Source organism: Pinus tabuliformis, chromosome 9 (assembly GCF_031772625.1).
Source record: "Pinus tabuliformis cultivar Carrire ecotype Pingquan chromosome 9, CPIR1, whole genome shotgun sequence".
Lineage (NCBI taxonomy): Eukaryota > Viridiplantae > Streptophyta > Pinopsida > Pinales > Pinaceae > Pinus > Pinus tabuliformis.
The window spans coordinates 1,277,336,472-1,277,360,095 of record NC_142307.1 but is presented as its reverse complement, the minus strand read 5'-3'; the positions used below and the strand labels follow the sequence as shown (position 1 = coordinate 1,277,360,095).

The window sequence follows — 23,624 nt, the reverse complement described above, 5'->3', positions numbered from 1 at the left end:
CCATTCATAAACCCAAGCTTTCTACCTCTCCTTGCATAAGCCCCACTTCTGCTGGAAATATCACTGTCTGACGCAAACAAAACCGGGGCAGCAACGCAAACAAAACCGGGGCAACAGACATTTCCGGGAAAAAAATTCCAGTATCCCTTTTGGACCTCAATCGGACCATATCCTCGTCGATGTTCCTATCACAGATCTCTCATCCCCTGGGTCTCTTAGAGCAAGAAAGCCCACTGAACTTTTACCATGACTCGCATCATTTCTATAAACATCAGGGGTCTGGGCGCTGAACCCAAATATATAGCTCTCAAAGACTTACTACTTTCCTTACATCCTAACATTATCCTCATCCAGGAAACGATGCACAAAGGTTCTGAAGCTGTTGCGCACTTTAGAAAAATGTTCCTGTGCTGGCACATATCTGCGACCGACTCATCTGGCCTCTCGGGAGGTTTGGCGGCCATATGGGATCCTTCCTGGGTTGTGGTCAAGGCTTTCCGATGTTTTGCTGGCATCCTATTGGAAGCCATTTTCTGTGGAATTACCGAAAAATTCCACATCCTCAATGTGTATGCTCCTTATAAGGATTGTCTTTTTTTCTGGAACCGAGTCCTCTCCTCAGAAATAATGGAACTAATGTCTTTGATCATAGCTGGAGATTTAAAGTGTACACTATCCACTGATGAAGTTTGGGGCTGTGGAAGAAAGTCGAACCCTCTGGCCAATCTTCTCCAAAATGCACTTCTCACTCACAATTTTGTTGACATCAGTCCTGCTTAAATTGCTCCTACCTGGGACAATGCTAGATTGGGGGCTGACTATCTGGCAAAGAAACTGGATCGCTTCCTGGTCCATGAAAAACTAATAGATCGACTGGACACTTTTGGCTCTGATATTATCAGCGATTTCACTTCTGACCACAGGCCCATTTCTCTATATTGGAGCAATATTGGAATTCGTAAGAGCCTCCCTTTTAAATTTAATAGGAATTGGTTGCAGGATCCAGATTTCAATGACCTTGTTCGAAAAATCTGGAACAGTCAACCTATTACATCAGGCTCCTCGCACACACAAAATCTTCTTGACAAGCTAGAGTCCCTTCGGGGCGAAGTAAAGCCCTGGCAAATTCGGAAACAAAAAGCTATTAGGAAAGATCTTAAGGATATTCAGAAGGAATTGGACAAGATTTTTTTGAAGATGCCCTCTCATTACTTTCCCCTGAAGCTCTGCCTTCGTATACAAGCCTTGGAAACCAGGAAAAGAGAATTATTATCCATTATAAAATCCACTTGGAGATTAAAAAGCAGAGCAATCTAGATTAGAGAGGCTGACTGAAACACAAAATTCTTTCATTGTTTTGCTAATCATCGCCATAACACAAATACAATATGGGAAATCGGGGGCGGGGATGGTAGAACACACCATTCCCATGATGATATTTGTAATGCAGATGTTAAGTTCTTTCAGGAATCCTACAGTGGAAATTCAAATATAAGGGTTGAAGATATTATCTAGGGAATAGAACCTTATCCGACTATGTTTAGGGATGAACAGAATAAAGAACTCTACAAACCTGTCTCTGAAGAAGAACTTTTGGATGTAATGAAGTCATTCAAGAGGCATAAATGTCCAGGTATTGATGGATGGACAATTGAATTCTTCCTCAATTTTTTTGATCTGGTAAAGATGGACCTTTTTAGTATGGTCGAGGAATCAAGGACCTCGGGGAAAATAAACCAACACATGTCATCAACCTACATAGCGCTTATCCCAAAAAATAAAAATGCCATCTCCTTTTCAGATTACAGGCTGATCTCTCTGTGCAACGCAGTTTATAAAATCATCTCAAAAATTATCATGGGCAGAATGTGGAATACTCTTTCGCAATACATCTCACAAGAGAAACATGGATTCCTAAAAGGTAGAATCATACATGATGCTGTTGCAAATACTCAGGAAACCCTGCACTCGATCCATACTAAAAATTTAAATGCAGCCATCCTCCAAATTGATTTAAAAAAGGCATATGACTGTCTGGATTGGAGTTACTTGAGACGTGTTCTTGTAAAAATTGGCCTCAACCCCTGATGTACAAATTGGATTATGGCATGTGTTGATATGGTTAATTTCGCCATCCTCATTAATGGATATCCAACTAATTTTTTTCGTGCTGCTAGAGGTTTGAGGCAAGGATGTTCTCTATCCCCTCTTCTCTTCATCCTGGCAATGGACAGCTTAAGCTTGCACATCAAAAAAGCTGTTATGGCAGGACAATTCCGGCCTCTATTGATAAGCAAAAACAATAGCATATCACATAGTCTGCTTGTTGATGACATTCTGATTCTAGGGATGATCTGCCAATTCACTTGGCTATGTCTCTTTAATACCTTGAAGAGCTTTTCAATGGCAACTGGTCTTCAGATAAATGATAGGAAATCTGTTATCTTTCATGGGAAATGTGACAGGGAATCCATCGAATATATAGCAACATTATTTAACATCAGAACTTCTTTGATCAAAGAGGGAATGAAGTACCTTGGTTTCTATTTAAAGCCGACCTGTTACAATAGAGCGGATTGGCAATGGATTGTTGATCGATATTACAAAAGGATAATGGGATGGGAGCACAAATGTTTGTCACTGGGGGACGTGTCACTCTTGCCCAAGCAGTCTTAGCCCAGCTTAATGTATACTGGGCTCACCTCTTTCACTTACCAGCTAGTATCATAAAGTATTTAAATTGCCTCACAACAAATTTCATCTTGGGAGGTTACCATGAAAAAAAGAAATATCACCTTACCAAGCTGGACAAAATAACTCTCCCAAAGGATATGGGAGGTTGGGGGATCATGAATCTACTGAATTTTGGAGAAGCACTATTAATAAAATCTTTATGGAGAGGTTTATTTGGAAAAGGTACATGGAGCAACACGATAAAAGGAAAATATCTGGGCAATAAGTTCTTTCATTTCTGGTACAAGAAAGGTACCATAGGCAATAAGCAAGGCTCTACGATCTGGAAAAGCTTCAGGGAAATTCAATCCACCTTCCTCAATCATCTCACATGGAGCTTCCAGAATGGGAACAATATTTTAATCGCAGTAGACCCAATCCTCGGTGCCGGGGAGGAATGTTATTTTCCTGAGGATGTTGTTAATATTTTACATGGTGCTGGTATCTTTGTATGGGGTCAAGCTATTGCGAGTTGGCAGGGGCCTATACCGGTATGGAAATAAGCTAGCAATATGGGCCTATCTGGCCAAGCGGCCCTACAATGGCATAATATCATTACAAACTTAAAAAGCATTGGTATTTGCCGCTTGGAGGCCCGAGATTACCTCATGTGGAAAGGAAAGATGAAGACAGATAACATAAATGTAGCTGATACATATCTATTTCTTTCCAGAAAAAATTCACAATCAAGTCGGCAATTTCCTACAATCTTTTGGAAAATAGGAATTCCGAGTAAAATTATAATTTTTTCATGGTTAGTCTTCCATCACAAGAATCTCACATGGGAGAACTTGCAAAAGAGGCAGTGGCAAGGCCCAAGCATTTGTAATATCTGCAAAGATGAATATGAAAACAACGATCATATCTTCCTTGTTAAACACACATGGACAGCACAAAAGATATGAAAGATAAATCAGTGAGTTCATTTTTTATTAACAGGAGATGTACATTTATAATACAATGTTGTGACTCTTGGGTTTCAGATCCCAAGGTCTCTTGGACTGCTTAGTCTTTTCGGCTTCCACACTAACCCTTTAGGATTAGGTGTCCAACATTCCCCCCCTTAATCCGAAGGGTTATGTATGAGTCCAAGAAGAGAGCTGTAATACAAAATGTGCAAAAAATACATGGCAGCACTAGGCTGAATGTGCTCTATAAAATGTTGGTAAAAAAGGGCGGTGGTTTAAGGATGACCACCAACACTGGAACGCTTAGTGCAGTTCCCCGAACTCTTCCAAAACTGGCAAGAAACTGAAGTTTTCTGCTAGAGGAAGTGATCCTACTGGTTTAAAGAGGGAAACCTTCAACCATAAAAGGGAGGTCTCACCCCGCATAAAAGGTAAAACTTCAACCTGAAAAGGGAAGTCTCAACCTGTGATGGTTTAAGGATAACCAACAACTCTGGAATGCTTAATGCAATTCCTGGAACTCTTCCAAAACTGGCAAGAAGCTGGAGTCTTCTGCTAGAGGAAGTGTTCTCAATCTGTGTTCACGGGCATCTTTGTCTCTGGCTACAACTCTGAAACTGGTGTGGCAGGTTGTGGCTCAGGCTCGCTTGATGTGACTTTGAAGCTTGTAGATGACCATCATTTCCCCCCCTGTCAGATGCAAGGTGAGAAGATGGAGAAAACTCAACTGCAAGACTGTTTAATACTCTGGAACAAGTTCTGACATGTGTTTGGAATATCTTCTTGGCTGTTGATGCCCATTGCCAAGAAGCGATCCATCCAAGATGAATCTTTGTTCTTGCAGGACGTTTGTTTTTGAAGCATCTGTGTGAAGAATGGCTGGTTTTATGACAATGCTTACATGGATGAAGATCAAAACAGTGATCTTTCAGATGGCCAACTCGATCACAGTGTTGGCATTTCTCAATCTGTTGTTGTTGTTGTTGTTGTGGAAGAGGGGCAGAGTTTGGAACAGCTGAAGCTGAACTGTCATAAGGAGCAGGTGAACTGTCATGAATGAATCCAACACTCTGAAACTGAATGGGCTTTGAGTAGTCTGGAATATGAAAGGACAAGTCCTTGTCATATCCAAGACCAGTTCTGTGCTTGTTGTGGACAAGCTGTTCCCAAGGTCTGATGATGGGCTTGGGAAGTGCAGACTGAGTTTCTGCATCTGCATATACAACTGCTGCTTTATTTGAATGAACTGTACCATTATTAACATGCTGCTGATGGGTGGTTGTCTCAATGTTCTGAACAGAAACAGGTTCAGAATGGTGTCTATTTTGATGTAGCTCTTCTTGCTGTAGCTGTGATTCAAGCTGCAAAAAATCGATCTTTTCTTGTGCATTTTGTAAACATGTCTGAATTTCTGAGAGAGATCCTTTGCTGATTTGTAATGTGTCATCAACAGTAGATAATATCAAAGTTTTAAGGAACTGTAATACTTCACTGGTTCTGGCCATTTTTTCTTTAATGTCAGAATTACACCTCAAACACTGATCACAACTACTACTCAATGCAAAAAGGTAACACCCACTAGCAATATCCCGTGCAACAAATGATCAGTGTGCGATCAACAAGCACCAATTACAATCCATATAAAATAAGATGATGAAGCTACGTTACTGTTGAAGACCTTAAATTTGATGCTATGATGATATCACTTCTGCTCCAACATATTGTTGCGGTACTAATGATAGACCTTCAAAAAAAACCTTTTGTAATGAATGATTTGAAAGCACAGTCAACAGGTTTGTTTTTAGAATTGCAGGTCTTTATGTAATTAGAGTAATCTGGTGCAGCCAAACAGGTCTCTGAACCTCTGAATACATTGCATTCTGTTGCATTATGTTTTACATATATTTCACCAACTTCTTTCAGCACAACCTTCTGTGACCATAGTGAAAAAAGGGCAATGCCTTTCACTGATTTCTGAAAACTTTCTAATTGAATGAAACCAAAGTTACCAGACTTGGCTTTAAAGCAATCAACTCAGCGTGGCAAGACAGTCAACAGTTGACTCCGGACTTAGCAAGCCTATGCAGTTGACTTGGAACATGCTATAATTGGGACCTTTTCCAGTTATTTTTTTTTTTTTTTCCAAAATTTGACTAAAAATTTAGAATGAAACGTCTCCAATCATTTTTGTCCTGATCATTTTTGCCTAAAATTTGGTTAAATAATTTGAAAAATAACTGGAATCATAGATATTAATCGTTGAGATTGCACGACCCAGATACAATAAAAGTTCGCCAACAATTTTTCTATAACCAAATTCCAATAATGATTGCTGGAAAATCCAAATCATAGAACACTTAAGATTTCAAAAAAAATTGGAAGTTTACTCCACAAAACTTGGGAGCTGACTCCGCTGTCTCTACAGGAGTCTCAGATTGCTGGCGAGCAAGCGCTCTGCTGGAAAGCAAATGACATTTGAGGGACGAGATTATGTAGTAGAGGAGCTCACTGAAGATAGTTTCCGCGGGATTGACATTGCTCTGTTCAGTGCTGGTGGCTCAATAAGCAAGAAGTTCGGACCCATAGCTACACAACAGGGGACAGTTGTAGTAGACAACAGCTCTGCGTTCCGTATGGACGATGGTGTACCCCTTGTGATTCCCGAGGTGAATCCAGAGGCAATGTCTCACATAAAACTTAGTTACAAGAAGGGAGCGCTTATTGCCAACCCAAACTGTTCAACTATCATCTGTCTGATGGCAGCTTTTGAGGCGGCCTTCAGCTCATAATACGACTGCCACCATAAAACGAATGCAGCTTCCAAGCCGAAGTCTCAAACTTTCAAAAGCACAATACATGGAGCAGTTCGAAACACTGAATATTTGATACAAATCTCCATTGAATCAGCGAGAGAAGCAAAACAAATTTTCGAGAATTAACAACCAACTTTCTTTAAGGCGGTCTCGTTTCACAACAATTTTTAATAGAAACGAATAATAGCTAACAAACTCCGTCTCCACCCTCTGATTCACACAATAAACGCAATCCGCCACCAAAAAGAAGCAAACCTTCCCCAAATTATTAATCCACGTGAGAGTAAAACTTACAAATCTGAGTAAGGATACATAAGAGTCCAGGTAATTATATAACCAGTGAAAATATCGGCCATCAAACAGCAATGAAAGGAATGTTGTACCTCAAGTTTCATGTAATAGCGACTCAAAAAATGTCGTCTATCTTTTGCAAACTTTACATATGAAATTGAAGTGATTATCTCTGTAAAACATTATGATCTAGAACCTGGAAGCGATTATTTCTTTGGAACCTCGTGGCGTAGGCACCAGACGCTTTCTGTTGATCGAAGTTTCTTCTGTCAACTTCGATTCTCAACAATCTGCTTTTGGTCTCACGCAGGCAGGGCTGGCTGATGCAAGTGGCGGTATCTCACACTGTTGATCGAAGTTTTTCACACAGATGCTTCAACAACCCAGACATTGTTCCAGAAATTGGCTACACGGTTTCACATATCACAAGGGTCTTTTGACAGTACACAGTCACCTTAATGAAGCTGCAGCAGCGAGGAACCAAAACTAGCGCTCACAGTTAGCTCCAAGGGATTCGAATCGATAGTCTTTAAAGAAAATAGGAGTTATAGGACAGAGGCAGCCAGAGAGCGTTATGTCAGGAACAGCGCAGAGACAGAACGACAGAGGCAGAGAGCGTTTCAATGTCAGCACAACAGAATTTTAAATTGTCAGGACAACGCTTCTTTTACAAAACGTTTATAAACAGTAAAGAGCGCAGGCATAATTCAAAGGACAGAGGGCGCAAGTAACGCAGAAGAGAGAGAGCGCAGGTATGATTTCAAGGGTCAGACAGAGAGGCTTAAAATAGCCAGAGTCAGCTGATTTCTGGAAAAACAATGAATTAATGGAGCTTTATAGGTAATGGGCAGAACTGGAAGGTCTGCACAAATGACATATACATAGAGACCACAAAACAAGTGGCTCAAATATGAGCAGGGCCAGAATTCGCCTGCTCTGATACCATGTTAAACACACATGGACAGCACAAAAGATATGAAAGATAAATTAGTGAGTTCATTTTTTATTAACAGGAGATGTACATTTATAATACAATGTTGTGACTCTTGGGTTTCAGATCCCAAGGTCTCTTGGACTGCTTAGTCTTTTCGGCTTCCACACTAACCCTTTAGGATTAGGTGTCCAACATTCCTGAATTGCAAGTTCACCACTCAGGTATGGAGAAATCTTTCTACTTTTTTTGGTTTCTGTTTTAAAATACATCCTTCCATTAAAGACTCACTGGAATGGTGGAGTGTACAAAAGCCTTCATGGAGACCCATTCCCCTAATCTGTCTATGTGCAATTTGGAAAGTGAGGTGTTAGGTTCCTATACCAATAGGTGTCATATATCATGATTAACTTGGTTTAGTTTGAAATATGTACATACCTTTGCTTCTGCAAATGCTTTCCATATTTGTAAAAAAATAAAAAAAAATAAAAAATGTAAAGAGGGTATGCCCTAGAAAAAGAATAAAAGGGTAAAAAGAATAAAATATGGTCAAAAAATGAAAGAAAATGAACCCCAACAAAAAGAAGGACTAGGAAAGTGTGCAAGTCTAAATGCCACTACTTTTTACTGTTGTAGAATAAACAATTGTGTGCAGTTTGTCACTTATGCCACAATTTATGAATAGTCAAATAGTTTAAACTTGGCTAGTTCATATTTCAATTTTATGTTGTAGAAATAGAGAATAAAGATCTGACCAAACAATGTAATCTTGGCAGATAAGTAGATAGGTAGAGTGAAAAAGGAGCTCAACAGTTTAATCTGAGCCCTTGGATGTAATAAGTGTAGACTTAGATAGGCATTTCCATGTAAAAGAAAAGAAAATTTGATAAGGGTTTGCCAGTCTAAGTGCACCCAAATAAAGAAGTAAAAATGCTAGGTTAAAGTAGGTAGGGTAGGTAGATGATGGTTGCAGAATTACATGTGGTGAATGATGATTCTAAATGTGTTAATCTTTTACTTTCATCACAAGGCAAAGGCATAAATCACATGCAAGGCACATCAAGCAAGCAAAGTCAAGTAATTAACTCCCCTATTCATTTTCCCTAAATTTTCACTAATTTCCCCTAAGTACCAAGGTGTCTATTAAATTAGAGGGGCTCAGAGCATTTCTCTGACTACTGGAGGGACCAGACCCTCGGCCCAATAATTTATAAAGCCTAAGTACTTAAGACCGTTCATTAATCATCAATATTCACCCCTTCATAAAGTCACTCATTCCCTTTATAAAGCTTTTCCTAAGTAAAATCCTATTTTACTTGGGAAAATTAAAAACATTCTATCTACATGAAACCCTCATATATCATTAGCCTAAGGTATAAATGTTGTATGATGAAATGCATTTTCGGAAAAAATTAAACTCAGCGCTTTCCCATTCATTTGGTCATATTAACCACTAATGTTATTATTATGTAATTCCCGAATAAAACAACATTACCCGCTCCCATATTATTTAAACTATTAAAATCCTGAATTTCTCTATATCCCGCTCCTTTGGTTAGTTATAACCATAATACATCACTAACTAGGATTAATTAGTTAAACAGTAACTAATTAACAGCCCCTAATCCCCCGCCGCATTAATAAGTGATTAATTAACCCTCACGGTTAATTAACAGCCTCCCCATCCAATCCCATCAACCCCGATATGAATGATTAATTCTTAAATGTATCAGGCCCGCCTTCATTAAATCTCCACCATCTCGTATCCCCGACAGTCATCTGATCAAGACCCCGAGATTTAACAGCTATTATCAATATCGCATGACCCTTTGCGACCACGCGTTAGCATGCAATCGCAAAGTGGTTTTTGAACAGTGCCTTCGCCACATGTCGAGTAATCTATGGAATCGCTGGCTCGAGGCCAAATACCGCCCCCCCTTCAATAGTGGTGCGATAGAAACCGCTTACCGCCTTCTACTGAACAACAAAATGTCTCATCATTCAGTTGTCGCCAATTGTCATCTTCATTCACCCACCAATATCAACCATTTACCCGTTTAAACACAAAAACCCCAGTTTTGCTCGTTTTCACCTAATTGTACAGTAAAACCCTATGTAACCCATCTGCACCACCTGAAGCCTCTGTTAACCGATTCAAGCATGGTTTACCTCCCGAAAATCATTCTGGAATCACTCCATAGACCTCTCAAGCTCAAATAAATCCTTTTCGACCTCCCCTGCAAACCAATGCTTTCTTAACAATTTGTTTTGTTTTACAGGTGATCAGAAGACCAGAACCTTGGATAAACAGTCTTAAAACTAGTCATAAGACCTGTTACTCCAAGATTGTTATCAAGTATATGGAAAATAAAACACAATTAAAAGACAAGTAGAGGAAACATAAGATTAAATGATTTACTGTTGAAATAGACAGTAAAAACCTAAACTACACATGGAAGGTAAAAAGGACATAGTAAAGAACAGTCAAAGTGTATCAGGATTAAAGAGTATTAGATTGAAGACCAAGTCAAGTAAATCAGCTAGCATGAAGATAAACATCAGGAAAGACAGTTACAAAAAAGGGTATACAAATTCATGTCAAAGTGAAAACAGATGAAAAAACAGAGCGATAAAAGTAAAAAGTAAACAATAAACAGTAAAATTAAACATGAAGACATTAAGGGTTAAACAAAGATGAAAACACTTTCACTAGCTACAATGAAGTTTATCCAAAGTAAAAGTGAAAAACAGTCAAAAGAAGTTTAAGGTTAAAAGATGAAATTAGAGCAAAAATGGTACATTCTTCAGAAATTTCCTGTTTAAGTCATAGTTTTGCAGAAACTATTGTGGCCAATCCAAGAAGTATTTCGAGAAACTGGAGGAGTTTTTTGTTCCTAACATGCCAATCTACAAAAACCTATCTCACTTTTTACACAGGTATTACCAAGAGGGAGATAAGTGCATGTCTTCACAGCCTATTTTTCAGTTTGTGCAAAGTCCTGTTTTTGACATCTTTTTGCAGAGAATATTGTGAACAACTGGAGATGAATTTTGGGAAACTGAGAGAGGTTTATTTCAAAAACATTCTTATCTACAATAAACTCTTTCACTTTTTACATATCTATCTCGGATTGAGATATACAAGCGTATCATTGGACCTTAAGTTTGCAGAATTTCTGGTGCAGAATGCACAAAGGAAGGATGCAGTTAGTCATTGGGATGCCTCATCATCAACTAAGAGTTGCTACCAAATTCGACTTTCTCTTCTTTGTCACCATTAATCCACAGAAATAGTGCCAAATAGATTCATTAGTTTTGATTGTCCTTTATTTAAGTTCTATTAATGTAAACAGTTGGAGATATTTGTGAAACTAATCTTGATATTTTTTCAAGATATTTCAGTTTAGAATTAGTATAAATACTTCTTCATTTGAAGTATTTTGGGTGGATTCTTAGACATTGCTGTAAAATTGATTACTTTGGAATAAAGAGCTGTTGGACAAATTTTGCATGGCTGGCTGGATGAAGAATTAATACAAAGGACTTTTCACAGGATTCATGTGTCAAACACCGGACAAATAAGTATTTTATATCTCATGTGATATTGTTTTCTTGTTTATTATATCAATTATGTTTCATATCTGAATATTAAAACGAAAATGAAAAATTCAGGGAGTGCTTAAGTGCAATCTGTCTTCAATTGTTTTTATTCTAAATGTTTTCTTCTAAACTAGCATAAGCAGTGAATTCTTAATTGCTCCTATTTCCTAGTTTACTCATTTTGATCATTTAGTAAAGAATTCTTAATTGCTCTTTATTGGTGATCATTCAAGTTCTCTTCTCTTAAAACATGTTGAAGGATTCTTAATTGCCCTTCATCCCTTTTAAGTCCATTCCATCTTTTCAAGTCTCTATTTGCTCCCTGTTTAGCTATCTTTCCCTGTGAAGCCATCATTTGCTGAAAAACCAAATCCAGTTGAGCCATCTTCTTTTGACTCCATTAGCCCAATGGCCTAAAATATTCAGTTCTGCCCCTCTGCTATTGAATTCCACCACCAAACACAATCAAAACCCCAAAGCTTTCATAACTAGCCTAATATCTTTCAAAACAAAGCTAAACCTTAAAGAGAGAGCCCTCTCTGGATACATATTGGCTAGATTCTATATCTAAAAGTTGGTTTGTGGTTACCTCGGACCCCTTTCCTCTTCTTACAACTTCTAGGAAAATCTGAGTGATAACAGGAGGAACAACATTTTGTTCCAAAATAAGAAAGAGGAGCCTCAGCAAATCACTCACAGGATTATTTCAAACTACAATGTCTTTTTTACACAACCCAAATAGCCAAGGGTCAAATCTGATGGACACAGGAAAATAGTGCAGGAATTTCCAATGGGTTTCTTTGATGGAGCTGCACAAAAAGGTGTATGCGCATGTGGAGTATGGATATCCATTAATGAACATCTAAACTACAGTCTCTATTGGAATGGAGGGAAAGGCACTAATAATAAAGCCGAAGCAATGGCTCTGTGGGGTTTATTATGGCTTACCAATTTTTTAAATATCCCCTCCCTACATATATATGGAGATTCCAAGATCATCATCGATCAAGTCCTAGGGAAGGCTTCCATAAACAATCCTCTTTTAATTGAATGGCTAAAGAGAATCGAGTTTTACTGGCAACTTCAGAATGGCTTTTCTATCCAGCACATAGGAAGATCACAAAATCAGCTAACTGACAAATTTTCAAAAAAAGGCTTGCTCAAAGATATAGGTAAATGGTACATGGAAATCTTTTGGGAAAACAATATCTATATCATGGAGGACCTTCTTCTTCCTGTGATATAGTTATGTTTTCGCAGTTTCTGATTTTTTTGCTTTTTGTCTTATTTTCCTGTTGATGATTTTGGGCTGCTTGGCCACTGGGCATTAATCAGTGTCCTTTGCGAAATGGAACTTGTTTCTCCTTCACAGATGGTGATATTATTCCATAACAGAACGAACCTGCTCCACAATTTTATTTTGTCCAAATTTCTGTTTTCGCATAGCTTGAAGCTGCCTTATGACTTTGGCAATGTACCGCTTGAACATTGTTTTATTTATGTATGTTTTTACTGTATTATGAATATAAATGTTGCTTTTTTCATTTTGATATAAAAAATAAAAATAAATAAATAAATAAAAAATAAATAAAAAAATACTAGTCTTCTCACCAAATTCAATCAAAAAATAATTTCAGTTCACTAGCTCAAATACCAAAGGAAGAGAAACAACAACATAATAACAAAAAAAAAAAAAACCACTAGTCTTCTCACCAAATTCAATCAAAAAATAATTTCAGTTCACTAGCTTAGATACCAAAGGAAGAGAAACACCAACATAATAACAAAACAAAAACATTCAATAATAATGACACAGTTCTCAATAAATTTAATTATCAAACTCATATATGAGGAGAGGTATAAAGAATATGTCATCTCCACAAATTTGTTAATCAATCACTCCATAAATCTCTCATCAATTAGTCCACAAATCTCTCTCTTTATTTTTCTCACTAAAAATAACAACTTACAATAACACTAACAATTTACAAATGGATCATTATTCTATCAGCTACATTGATTCTCTTTCTTTGTTGCCTTTTGAGTCAATATAAAGATGTGTCATTGAAGAAGACATGTTTTGATAATTGATTAATTTATTGATATTGTGCTTTAGTAAGGTGCATTATGCTTTCAATTAAGTTTTTTTTTTTTTTACTATCTCTGAGCATTGTAATTTCCTCATCCCTTCTAGCCTCCTATGCCTAGAATTGGTCAAGGAACTCCAAGATAGTTGATTGAGCCGAGAGGCTCATTCTACAACCTAGTATGATGGTGATGTGTAAATATGTCCATGCTCACGGTGGAGTTGACAAGTGTCCTCTTAAAATAAAAATAAAATATTCTCTAAATGAAAAATCAATGTCCGCTATAGTAAAAAACAAAAATGAATGTGTTTTGCATGTTTAGTTAGTTTTCCATATGACATAATAAAATTTCATGTAAAGTAATTAGAAGTAAAAAAAAATGTGCAAGTAAGATGTTTAACCTTGTATAATCTATATAGCATTAAAAAATACAATATAAACAATGAAAAATTACACATTATATTTTGCAATCTAAAATAAGTTTTCACCTAACGAATTTTGATCCCTTTCCGCGCATGTTAGATCCAGAGTTAGATGGATATAGGATGGTTTATTACATGTAATTTTGGCTTCTTGGGTCCTTAGAATTCATTTGATCTTGGATACCTCATAGACAAGTCATTGTCTATGATGTCAGGGTGTCATTCCCTATTGCAAAATGACTAAGTTCCAATTAACATGTTGTTAATGGTCTCTCTACCAAATTCAATTATGGAAGTTGCAATGTAGAACATTGTCACTTTTGGCTAACTTTGTCGAATACCCTTGAACATGCACTCCAACTTTGAATTGGAGGGATTCCTAGCAATTTCCAATTTTGAAAAATGAATATCATGCCATAACAATCATCCATGCAACAAATACCTATTCTACTTCCAATCCCATGCTAATACTATTTTCCAAACATGCACTCCAACTTTGAATTGGAGGGATTCCTAGCAATTTCCAATTTTGAAAAATGAATATCATGCCATAACAATCATCCATGCAACAAATACCTATTCCTACTTCCAATCCCATGCTGATACTATTTTCCAAATTCCCAAGAACGCTAAGGTAAGGTTCTTGGGTCAAATTACCCTAATTCATTGATGTAGAGCTTCATGAAGAGTTGCAGTTTAACCTAAGTCACCATTGGTTCCCTCCATTATTCACCTACATGAAAATTTATGATTGCATGAGGTTGAATGACCTCACGTTAGCTATGTGAAGTCCCCACTCACTCTGGTTGAGTGAAGATCTTGGCTTATGGCGTGAGATTTGACTTCTTTATTACTCAACATGTGTACCATATTTTAACAATTAATTACATAATAGTTCAAAGTGATGTGTGACTTAATGCCCCTAAATTTTCCCCAATCATGCTTTTGTTCATACTCATAAACATACTTATAACCATACTTTTAAGAGATTTCTAGGTCTTTATTTATCTTTTAAAGATTTTCAATAAATTTGATCTTACTTTATGCCTTTACACCAAGATCTAATTATTATTACTTTATGCCTTTACACCAAGATCTAATTATTATTACTTTATGCCTTTACACCAAGATCTAATTATTAATTCTGAATCACAGATGATCAATTATTTTTTTGTGTTGCCTTTTATCAATGATCCTTAAACCTTGGAACTAGATACACACCTCAATTTAATTGTTAAAATACTTGGTCAATCCCCAATTATATATATATTTTCTATTTTCCTTCTAAATCTAAAATAATCTCACACACTCCGACCATCCTTCAAATTTGATAAAATTTTATTAAATTAATAAAAATCAATTATAAAACTTATATTTAATTTTTTTGATACAAAATAAAATAATAAAATAGTGCATTAAAAATAGTTAGTCTAATTTATAGACCAAATTATTTTATTTAATTTTTTTATACAAAATAAAATAATAAAATAGTGTATTAAAAACAGTTAGTCTAATTTATAGACCAACTTATTTTTTTCATAACTTTTGTTAATTTTAACTAAAATAAGGCAGAGATTTTTAAAATTTGAGTTTAAATTGCGTAATCTGTAAAAACTTAAAAACCCCAGAGAATTTTTTCTACATTTAAAAATACATTAATAAAAAAAAAAAAAAAAAACCAAAAAAACAAAAACATTCTATCTTGAAATAATTTTACTAAAAATAAATCTATTTATACTAAACCATTTAAAATTATATTGAATCTTAACGGCCATTTCATTCGCCGAAAAGTCAACCAGATGGAGCGTTGAAAGGCCAAAGATCCTTACGAAATATTAGTACATAGAAACTAAGCACCAAATCTTAACGCCCATTTCATTCACCGAAAAGTCAACCAGATGGAGCGTTGAAAGGCACAAGATCCTTACGAAATATTAGTACATAGAAACTAAGCACCAAAACATGCAATTTTTGGGTCAGTACTTTCCAAGTTGGAAGAGCTAAAAGCCCACATGCCAGGAAAAGGGGGGATCGGACGAAACGTCAATGACAAGAGCGTTATCTGTTACTGATAAGGATATTCCCCACTTTGAATTTTTCAATTCAATATAATTATACTTTATCAGGTAAACGAGTGTCTACATCCTCTCTGGCGTATTCTTGTCGGTCTCTTTTTTTTTCATTAAAAAAAACATTTAAAATGCTTATTTAGAAGTGATAAAATTACATAGCCGATAAGTCTTACGGGAGAAATGGTTAATACCCGAGACTAGAACCTTGACCACAGAACCGAATTTGCAAGGCTAATTTCCCTGTTTACCCTGTTTTGGTTGCTTCACCAGGTACATGTCTACACCCCATATTGTTTATTACTGTGAATCTATATATATATATATACATATACACGCACTCCTTACTCTCTCTTCTCCTATCAACTCCGCTGGAGAGAAAACTGGAAAATTCAGTCCTGGAACCGGAGACATAAGTTGTTTATTGTCAATTTAGCCATTATTTGTTTGGCTTGGCGCGCGCCTCGTAGTCACAAATTTGTGTTGCTGCAGTCTGTAATTGACAAAATTCTGGTATTCACTTCATGTTATGCGAAATTATTTTACATATAACCGGATTCCCCATTAGTATTCCCAAGAAATATGAATATGATTAAAATTATGCACAAGACAAGACAACATCTGTAGGTAAATTAAGATCACAGGGACTTAACGATAGGGCTAAATAAATATAGTAGTGTGTTCACCCCAACAAATAATATAAGAATAGAGCAGCAACAACAGCACAAGGGATATATATATATATATATATATATATACTAAATCCCAGGTTTGCCTTACCAACAATCAACTGGTTTTCTTAGAAGTGAAGAATGAAAACCACACCACATATAGGAATGCCTCCCTAGCACACGCCATCAGAGACCCATTGTTTTCCTTTGTCAATTGGGCCTCAACAATTGAATGGGCAGGTTTTGTTTTCGAGTTGGATTTGGAAGAATCTAGGAGTGCTAAAACCTATGATGCTATCATCAATGGAGGAGGAAATTTGTCTTTGAATAGCCTTGTATTGCGTGCTAACCAGTGCCCCACGCAACCACAATGGTAAGGGATCTGAAATTCTAAAAGTTAATTGAACTGTAATAGACTCTAAAACAATCCTCTACAGTGAGTTTAGGTTTTGCTTGTCCAACTCTTCCTTAAGGTGCTTCCATGCTGTCTGGTAAATGCACAAGTAAAAAACAGATGGCCTCTGGTCTCTGCTTCATTACAGCAAAGATAACAAAAACCAGGTCCCTCTATGCTTCTCTTTTGGATCCTGTCCCAAGTAAGAACGTGATTCTCAAAAATAAACCAAAAATGAGTATTCCTTTTGTTGGGGCCCTTAGCTTCCATTTTTTGTACCACCAGGTGTTTGCTACTGCATCTGGCTCCTGCATAGACTTATAACCTAACTTTGTAGAATAATGGCCACTAGCAGTATTGTAGACCCACACCAATTCATCATTGCCTTCTAAAGTCTTACATGAGCTTTACTCAATTCAAAAATATATCTTTGCCGATGTTGATACCATATCTCATCCACCCCAATCTCTTGGGCTGTTAACCAGCCTCAATTCTAGACTGTAGTTGTTGCCAGTTTGCCAATCTTATTTAACGTACATCTTCCCAACTCTTCTAATTGGATTGTAAGATAGTTTGGCATAAAAATGTTTTGGCCATAGCCTACAATCGTATCTGCACCAATTCTTACTTGGGACCTATTACCCACCAAAAAAGTGGGTAACCCACAAGATTTTTTTTTTCTCCTCCTTGGATGGCCAACCAGCCAGCAGCCCTATTGATTAACACATGATGCTATAGATCCTCCACTTCTTGCTCCAACCATATTTCTCTCTCCCATTCGACATTCCTTCTTTAAGGAAGGTGTCCATCCATCGACAAGTACTTTAACCATTTTGTAATCATGTGCTTTCACTTAATGTTTCCTGCATACTAATATGGATAAAGGGCTGATTTGGATGATTAACCGATATTGACTATATTTTTGTTCCCTCACTTCACCCGGGATGTTAGTCTTTGACTCTAGTCTAGTGGGACCTCCTCTGAGGCCTTAGGGTTTTAGGAAGTGTTGCCTCAAGATCTAGCAAGTCTTCTGAGAGGCCTCACAAGACAAGGGCTAGACCAAGAAACAACATTGATGTGGAGGCCATTGTCACCTCAACACCCCACCCCTTGCTCTTTAGTGGAGTTTCACCATAAGGAAAGCTTTCCAGTTTAAGTCACCTAACATATATTCTAAAGCAATAGCTAAAATGTGACAGCTTTAATATGCTTAGGAAGGGCACTTAGACTAAGAACAAGGCTCAATTCAATATGACAAGGAATAGCATGCCCTCCAAGGAACCTACTAACAATGCTTATAGCCTAGGGTTTGAGTAATATGCTACAAAAGTGGAACACTTAGGCATATATGACCAAGAAAAGGTTTGTAAGATAGGTATGATCAACAAGAAGGAGCCACAAGCCTTCAACAAGCCTTAAGTTGAAGCCTTAATGTCAGATTAGGGTTTTCTAGGGCAAAATTACCTAGGTTTTGTGATGTCAACCCTAGGGAGTCTATTCCAACTGTGCAAAATGGAAGATTATGATGTTATACGGTCCAAACAACAAGAAAACCCTCAAAATGAGATAACAACTTAGCCCTAGTTGAATTCGGCCCTAAGTAGCTTGCCTTGAAGGGCTAAAATTGAGTGAGAGAGAGGAAACAATGAAGTTTTAGTAGTTTTTGACCATTTATGTGGAAGCCCGTGCCAACTAAAGGCAGGTCAACAATCCTGATATTTTGTTCTGTTTCAGCCCAAAAAACTGTCCTCTTAGCCGCACGTGAGAGAGAGAGAGAAGATTCCCAAGCTCTACGAACCAATTTGTTTTGGAGAGAGAAGAATGATGAAGTGTGTGATGTCCAAATGAGGAGAGAGGTCACTCCTATTTATACAATTCGATGAGGGTGAAAGGACACATCTATTGGGCTTCTTGAACCTACATTAAGCTGAGGCCGACCTTAACAATTTGTGCATGAGAGAGAATAAATTCAAAATTCCACTTCTGCTTGTCCGAATGAGATGATCTTTATATCAAATTTGGACCTCTTGAAAAGAGGAATCCAATGCAATAATCATCTTCATCATATGAGCTATCCCAAGGTGAAATTTGGCCCTAGTTGCCAATTTTAACACTCCCTTTCAACTAGGGAGAATTCCACTTGTCAATCCATCTATCATCATCATGCCATCCTATCATCATGTATCATCTCTGTCATCACTGCTCTGCTGAACCATGAAGTAATAATGAAGAAGAAGTGATCGAGAGTGAGTCACAAGACCTTACCACTCTCCACTAACAAAAGTCAGTCCTTGATCCCAGATCAAGTTGTTGAACACCATGCATCCTAGTCATAGGGAGTACGACAGTACACGATGCATCCATCGGTAGTGCTATGGTCCCTAACCACTTTTCCCAACTCATTGGTTAGATGAGAGGTACTTCCCATGAGTCCCGGACTCCATGGGTAGGATGTATGCTGGGGCATCGACAGGAGAAGGTGAATAACTCATCCTGGTCATATGCCATAGGAGAAGGTGAGCCACTCATCCTATGCTTATGTCAATCACAGGGGAAGGTGAACCACTCACCCTACACACATGTCAACCATCATGAGGTATCACAGGGGAAGGTGAACCACTCAACCTGTACATAGCACACCACCAGGGGAAGGTGAACCACTCACCCTATGGTCGCTTATAGCTCCAAGAAGTACCCCAAGTCCCCAGGAGCTCCCAGAGCTCAGTGTCCAACTCATACAGGACCCTCATAGGAGGGTCTTTCCACGACTCCAAGTCTTTCTCGGAAGGTTAAGAATTTGACCTTCCCTAAGGGCTTCGTGAGATTGTTTGCGACATGCTCATCCATCTTGATGTGTTGGAGCCTTATTGCTCCCCGCTGTACCATATCCCGGATAAATGTTGATTTGTGTAGCTTGGGAGGTACTCCAAACCCTAGGGTTTAGGGTTTGGAGGGTAAAGCACCACAAGCGTCACTTGTGCGCTTGGAACCCAAGTATGGGGTTTTGCACCAAATCGTGTTTTGGGCATTTTTGGGAGCACATTTTTGCATGTGATGGCATGAGACGATAGAGGGCGGAAAGGAGAATCCAACGCTTCGAGAATCGTCGAATTCCGAGTTGTAGAAGTGGAGATATGAATTTTTGAATGTAATTTTGGGGTTAACACCATAAGTGTCAAGGTCGACCTAAGGTTATGTTAGGCTCATGACAGCTGGCCAGCCCTAAAATGTGACATTTTGGAGCCCCTCTCTTTGGTATAAATAGAGGGTGAGTATGAGGCTTATTCCTCATCCATTTGTGCAACAAACACACAAGAAAAAGAGCTTGGATTTTCTGCCCTAGCCACAGCAAGGAGGAAGAGACAACGAGGTGACTTGGAGGATGTTTTTGGGTCATTTTGTGGAGGCCGAGGTATTGTCTTGAAGGTCAAAGCCTGTTCTTGGAGGCCGAAGGGAGAGTGGATTGTCTTGGGGGCAATAGGGAAAGAGCAAACCCTTGAGAAGGGCTTCCGCAGCAAGGAGAAGGCTTGCTATAGCAAGCCGCAAGCCTAGAGACCATCGCAGGCTTGTTCTAGGCTATACAAGAGGGTCGTAAGGTCTGATTGGAGGAGTTGGTGCAGGGAACAGGGCAGCGTGGAGTTGGAGCTTGTTGGATGAAGGTAGCCGCAACAAAGGGTGCAATTTTGGGCCATATTTTAGGACTGTTAGGGACTGTGGTTGGGTGCCCTAACCAGTCTAGAAGTGTAGCAGCCTAAGTACCCTAAAACAGTGAGTTGGTGCATGCTTATTGGAGCAGCGTTTGGTGTTTGTTGGGTCAAGGAAGTGACCAGTTTGGATCAAAGTTGTTGTAGCCTGTTGGTGTCGTGTGGAGGACTTTCCGTGGTGGTGAAGAGTCCATCCTAGGAGCAAAACCGACAATGTAGTATTGGGCATCATTGGTCTAGTGGAGGGTAGCGTGTTGATAGCCCAAAGTAGCCCTAGACGAGCTATCTTGAAGTGACAAAGAGGAGCTGAAGGTTGGGTGAAGTTTGGTGCCGAAGTGCAGTACCTTGATGGACAAAGGTGACTGCTAGCCTGGCAGATTGGAGCTCGGGAATTGGCCAACCTAGAGAGTAGATTGGATTAGCCCGTGTACATGCTACATAAGTGACATGCAACAATGTTAGGTGGCAACCCTCCTGGAGTCTCGATGTGTTGTCCTTTGAAGGACTAAGGGGCAGCTAGTGAGCAGTATGGAAGCGAAGGACCGATAGGACAAGATACGACATAGAGTCTGCCCAACATGTTTGTCATTGTATCTTGTATTTCATAGAATGTTGTATTATTCAGATTTGGTTTAATATAACGAAGATTGGGGTTGTACATACTGTACAATTTGTTAAAAACTACGTACATTTGTGGATGTGTGATTTACTGCTTTATATTTCCGCTGTTCAAAGTAGTTTATGGTTGAGATTCTTGGTTTGGTAGTGTTAGTGATTTTAAGACTCTAACCTAGACCCAAGGTTGTGGAAATTCAACATGGTATCAAAGCATGTTTGAGCTACTTTGGAAGAAAGTCAGAGTTGTGCGCAGCGAAGTATAGCGTGAGAGGGAGTTGGTCACATTGTAAGTGAAGGGCTCACTATAATGTCGAAGTTGCAGGCAGGTCTTCGGTATGAGGACATGTTGGAGGGGTTGTCCAACTATACTCCTTGGAAGGAAAGGATCAAGTTGGTCTTGCAGGTCAACAAGATCTGGGAGTTCATCGAGAAAGAGATCAAGAAGCCAACCGACCCTAAGGAGCTGGAAATATATGAAGATTTGGATGCGAGGGCGAGATTGATCATCCTAGATGGTGTGAAGGATGCCCTAATACCTCATTTGTCTGGGAAGAACAATGCACATGAGATGTGGATGGCTCTTCAAAATTTGTTCCAGAATAAGAATGAGAATCGGGTACTAGTATTGGAGGATAAGTTGAAGTCCACCAAGATGATAAAGGGTGAAAGCGTGACCTCGTATCTGACGAGATTGTCTCAGGTCAAAGATGATCTTGCTGCCATCAATATGACTACTGCCATTAGTATGACTATCTTAGATGGAGATATGGTAAGGATTGCCTTGAAAGGGTTCACCGAGGAATGGAAGCCCTTCATCAAAGGGATTGTTGCCGGGGAGAAGTTTCCAGACTAGGATAGGCTATGGGATGACTTCATTCAGGAAGAGTTGCGAGACAAGGATCTTCATCCAAAGAAGAAGTCTTTTGATGATGACGTGGCACTTGCAGCGCGAATGAAGGGTAAGCAAAAGAAGGAATTGAGTAAATTCAAGTGTTTCAACTGTGGCAAGATCTGTCATTACTCGTCGAGATGTCCAATGAAGAAGAAGGGAGATGATGAGAAGAGGAAAGGAAAGCAGGCCGCTAGTGTTGCCACTTCAGCTGAGATAGATGATCTCACCAGGAGATTGGAAGAGGAGGACTTTGCTATGATTTCTCATTTCTCGCAAGGTACTATCAATGAGGATGGATGGTACATGGACAATGGTGTGACAAAGCATATGACAGGGTCACAGGAGGTTTTTGAGACTCTAGCTGAATGGGACTCAAAGTTTCACATGGTGTTGGGCGACAAGAGTTAGTTGGAGATCCGAGGATCGGGTGTTGTGCCATTCAGGATGGAGACAGGACGTGTGATGCGGGTCCAGGATGTACTGTTTGTACTAGGACTCAGATATAGCGTGATTTTCATCTCGATGATCAAGAGGAAGGGGTTTGAAGTCTTGTTCTAGGATGGGAAGGCAAGACTCAGGCCCAAAGGCTCTAAGTCCGATGGGATTGTACTTGGAGTTAGAGAGCATGGTCTCTACAGGTTGACGGGCAAGCCCGTGGATCATGGAAAGAAGCAGGTGGCACAGGTGCAGGTTCCAGAGAAGCAGGAGCAGGCTTCAGAGGAGTAGGTACATGTTCCCGAGAAGAAGGTATACTTTCCAGAGAAGAAGGTCTAGGTTCCAGAGACTTAGAGGGAGTCGAGTTTGAGAGGGAGCTTGCAGGTTTAGAGGGAGACTCTGTAGTCCAAGAAGAGCATGTGGTTAGTGGGGAGCAAAGGTGCTCCTACAACTACCAAGAAGGAATCATGGAGAGAGTGGGAGACGTTACAGGAAAAGAAGAAGAAGCAGGGTGGTTCCAGCAGTGACAGAGACACTTTCGAGAGAGGCGTAGTTCACAGAACAGGGATTGCTACGATTGTGAGCACCAGGAGTTGGGCAAGTGTTATAAGCAGTGATGATGATGACAAGATATTTCCTAGTCTTGGAAGTGCCTCCCTCGCTAAGATGGAGTGTTGATTTGTGTAGCTTGGGAGGTATTCCAAGCCCTAGAGTTCAGGGTATGGAGGGCAAAGCACCATAAATGTCACTTGTGGGCTTGGAACCCAAGTATGGGGTTTTGCACCAAATTGTGTTTTGGGCATTTCCGGGAGCACATTTCTACATGTGATGGTATGAGACAATAGAGGGCAGAAAGGAGAATCCAACACTTTGAGAATCGTCGAGTTCCAAGTTGTAGAAGTGGAGATATGAATTTTTGAATGTAATTTTGGGGTTGACACCATAAGTGTCAAGGTTGGCCTAAGGTTATGTTAGGCTCATGACAACTGGACAACTCTAAAATGTGATGTTTCAGAGCCCCTCTCTTTGGTATAAATAGAGGGCGAGTATGAGGCT

General features: G+C 38.9%; 1 protein-coding gene across 8 annotated transcripts in view; it reads left to right on the top strand.

Annotated features, from left to right (window-relative positions):
* Positions 1-15,752: 15,752 nt before the first annotated feature.
* Positions 15,753-23,624, top strand: part of LOC149153217 (GTP 3',8-cyclase-like) — a 210,664-nt gene continuing 202,792 nt past the window's right edge. For 5 of the 8 annotated variants that reach the window (XR_016262637.1, XR_016262636.1, XR_016262638.1 and 2 more), the window contains exon 1: positions 15,981-16,127. The gene's annotated coding sequence lies outside the window, so the exon portion shown is untranslated. Of the gene's footprint in view, positions 15,912-15,980; positions 16,128-16,218; positions 16,368-23,624 lie in introns of those variants that run through there. The other 3 variants (XM_089439956.1, XM_089439958.1, XM_089439955.1) reach the window with 3 other exon arrangements.